Raw genomic sequence first — 4,580 nt, 5'->3', positions numbered from 1 at the left:
AGCTTGTTGACGTAGACTGTTTTATGCCAAACCTCGGAAGAGAAGTAATATGTTGGTGACTAATCACATTAAATTCTTATTACTATTTTATGTAGTTCGTTGCAACTTATCATAATTAATGTTTATGCGTGATTTCAGTCAGATCAAGTGCTGTATATGGAACGGGACAGATCTCGGTAATTAGACAAAGTAAATTGGTTTGAAAATAATATTTATTAAAGAAAAAGGCTAGACCCGAACCCAGTATTCAGAAGTTTAAATGAATACATGTAGCAATAGATGCGATCCTAAGAACGGGGAGCAATGCCTATTTTGCTAGAATTACGGTACAGCTTCAGGCCTACAGAGAACAATGGAAATAAATTTAAGAATTTTCTTTGTGTTGCCTAAAAACGTGTAGCGGACATATGTAAAAATATCCACGTTGTTGAACACGTTTAGACGTCACAAAGAAAGATACTTTACAAAATATCCAGAATTATGGAGGTAGTCAGCAGACGGAGAACTCCGAGGTAAGTTGAGTTCACCGTTAAAATCGGAAGAGTGAGTAAGCAGAACACCTTTTGGAAGCGAACCTGAAAGGGAGTTAAGAAAATGTTATTCTGCAAGGCATCGAATACTACCTGGAAAAAATATGATCATGTAATTTTAAAGCTTTATTTTCGTCATCATTTCGACCGAAAGGTTATATGTTTTGTCCATTGTCTTTTAAATGAAGATTGCATGAAACCTCCTTTCCAAATTGTAACAATTCTCTTTCCTCAATCCATCATCTATGTGTAAAAAAACTGTCTACGTCTCTCTTTATATCAAGCTCAAATTATAAATATGGACTATGTACTTTGTATTATAAATGTCGTTATGCGTCCCTGTTCTGTGTTTTCCGTGATGTGTCGTCCCCGCTATACAAACCCCATTATTCAACACAACAAGACATCTATAGTTATATTATGGAGCTTACTTAACTTACATATACTTTGATAATTTACTGTATTTCGAATATACAAGATTTTAGCCATAGCGGATCCGTAGTTTCCTAGAAAAAGTAAAACAGACAAACAGACAGAGTAATATATATATATATATATATATATATATATATATATATATATATATATAAGTTATGAAAATATATATGGCAATAAGCTACACAGCTTATTCCGCGTTCCATTTTCGTGAGAATTTGTCAGGCTTAGCAGAACAGATGTTTATACATTATTTCAGTCAGAGCAAGTGTTGTATGGTGAGCGGGGACAGATGTCGAAAATTAAAGAAGTCTTCTTACACCTCTCTGGTCAGCGGCACGGACCGCATTGGGAAACCCTGATTTTAATAGAATAAAATAGGAAGATGTTGTGGTTTGCTTGAAGCATTGTACGCATCGTGAAAGGAGTTGTGTCTGAAGGCTACGAAAATGCAGAAAAACACGTTTGGGTACGAAACAAGAAAATAAAACAATAATGACAATATTGAAAGATTCAAACAATTTTCTATTATAAAATATTTATTTGTAAACATAATGTGTTGCACTAAGATGGCAGAGTGGTATAAAGTTCACAAATTTTCTAGGCATATCTCTTCATCAAGGGGAAGAAAAAGAAAACTATGTACAATCACTCGGTAGAGGCTTTCATGATTGTGCGAGGAGATAAAAACTGGGAGTAGATATCAGTCAGACAGGTTCACATACTTGTAAAATTAATTTCTGAAACATGGGGTTGGATTAATCTTACAATTTGAAAATAATTATTATTAAAGACATATACTAGAATTATATTTGATCTATTCTTAAATTCTATGTTTTGTACGTACTCAACAGCGAAAAAATTTTCTGTATGTATCGAGAGATTACTCTTTATATATATGTATATATATATGTGTGTGTGTATGTGTATGTGTGTTTGTTTGTGTTTGTGTGTGAGACTAATATTTCAATACATATAGAATAATCGTGACAACCTGGACTGAATATTCCCGAAAGGATGAAACTCTAGTGTCTGTAGGTATTCAATTATTATAGTTAATTATTATGTCATCTCTTAAAAAAAACTCGTTTCTTATCGTTGAGCACTTTTAGTTGAATAAGTCGGTCAAGTTTGCTTATATGCACGAACGATCCTATAATGATTAGATCACTCTGACTGTTGTAAACACATTTAAAAATGAAAGGTCTATTTCAAACTTATTTCACACGGTTAACGGTAGCCGATTGGATATGGTCCTTGCTAATCGAATTTCTTGACTGATGTTGATCGTGACACGTTGCACTGAGGATTCAATAAAGAATGAAACACTAGTGTCTACAGGTATTTAATTATTATAAATAAATGATATATATATATGTATGTATGTATATATATGTATATATATATATATATATAATTTGAGGTTGCTATTTTCCAAAGGTAGGTTAACCAGTGAAATATAACGAGCTTCATACGATAGTGCTCAATACAGAAGTAGAGCAAGTTACATTTGTATTTACATAAGCAGTAGTTTGTTGCTACACAGCCATGAGCATGTTTCGGTCTACCAGTATTTAGCAACTAGACACCTCATCAGGCAACAAGACTTATTTCCGAAAACGGAATTCAAAAGCTTTTTTTTAGCAACAAACTACTGCTTATGTAAATACATATATATATATATATATATATATATATATATATATATATATATATATATATATATATATATATATTAACAAAACCAAGACTTCAAAAAATGAATTAATAGCAACAGAAATACACTTTCTGTTGCTATTAATTCATTTTTTGAATTCTTGGTTTTGTTAATACAGTATATTAATGCTCAATTATGAAATATGATAATTTGTAGCTAATCTCTCTTTGGCTTAAAACTTATTGATATATGAAAATTTACTGAATTATACAAACCCAGTAAAACTCAATATATTACAAACAAGTATATATATATATATATATATATATATATATATATATATAATGCCATTGTTTTCCTTTAATGAGGATTGCGAAATACGTCTCGGGTCTAAAAGAGCTCTTTCCTCCGATATATATATATATATATATATATATATATATATATATATATATATATATAAGCTACTCTTTCGATACTGAATAGAATAATTTTCGCTGTACATACAAAACATAGAATTAAAGAACAAAAACAAATATAAGGAATGAAAGCGTTCAAATAATGTAAGACGCAGCTTATATTTTATCTAAATTCGAAGTGTGTATTTCCTATGTAATTGACGACCATCATTCTGTAACCCCTGATTGAACTTCAAGGACACCATTTAAAAATGGCGGTTATGAAATTGCTCAGGTTTTAATTAAGTCGACTTCATTCTAAAACATCAAAGAAAATAAAAAAAAAACAAACGCAGTTGCTCGCCGAACGTAAAAAAAATTATGAGGAAATAAATATGCTTATTCTTGCGAAAAAAAGCAATCTTTTGAACGAACAAATATTATTTCGTTTTTTTCCAGAAGGTTTACAACCTTTTAAACTTCTATTCATCTTAATAAGGTGTTCAGACTTACAGAAAGTCATAGTGATTTTTAGTTTATCGCTTATGACTCTTGCTTCAGTTTATTAAGTGTGTGTGTGTGTATTTGTATGTATATATAATATAAAGCTGAATGTCTGCGTGAGTGTGTGTGTCTGGTCACGAATAGGCTCCTATATGGTTGACTATTTTTTAAAAACTGATTACATATAATGATAGAAGATGTATCGAGACACAGGAATGGGTATTTTGATCTGGCAGAACAGTGGTTCATTAAAATTGTGGGGTATGCGTTCGCGCCTGGTCCACAAAGTATGGACATAAAAAAATTAAAAATTAAAAAAAAAAACGTTTACAAGTGTTTCTGATATAGATGTACATAATTATACTTTGATAAGTATGTTTTAACTTAAATAAGGATGGTATAATAAAATTGCGGGGTCTGCGTTCGCACCTGGCCTCCATATAATGGAAATAGGCACAAACTTTAATAAATACTTTTAATATCTATTTTTGTAGGTATACTTTAATAATTATATTTGTGTTTGAAGAAATGTGGTATAATAAAATTATGGGGTGTTCGTTCGCACCTGACCTCCATAGAATCGAAATATGTCACAAAGTTTAACAAGGTCTTTTAATATAGATCCACAAAATATTATGATAAGTGTTTCAGTGTGAACAGGTATGGTATCATAAGTATGGGGTTAATCTATTTTATTTCTACTTTCATCATATTTTGCTTTGGTTTTGATACCCCCAAATTCAACCCAAATTTACAACCCTTCCTTTTCATAACCTATCATACATCAGAGTCCATTTTCTGTGAGCTGTTTTTGAACCCAGTCAACGACGGGTACTTTTGCTAGTGTATGTATATATATATATATATATATATATATATATATATATATAACAATGTAAAATAATTATAGGTGGGTTTATAAATTCATGTACCGTTTTATTATATAAAATGTTCTTTTAATGCGTGTTCGTATACCGAGTGTATATACGTTTGTATATATCTCACGGTCATCTATATAACGAGTGTATATCCGTGTTCGTCTATGATCGGCTAGCG

This window comes from Euprymna scolopes, chromosome 39 (assembly GCF_053919585.1).
Source record: "Euprymna scolopes isolate OS-2025 chromosome 39, ASM5391958v1, whole genome shotgun sequence".
In the NCBI taxonomy this organism is placed as follows: Eukaryota; Metazoa; Mollusca; class Cephalopoda; order Sepiida; family Sepiolidae; genus Euprymna; species Euprymna scolopes.
The sequence above is the reverse complement of the archived record's forward strand: the minus strand, read 5'-3'. Positions refer to the sequence as shown.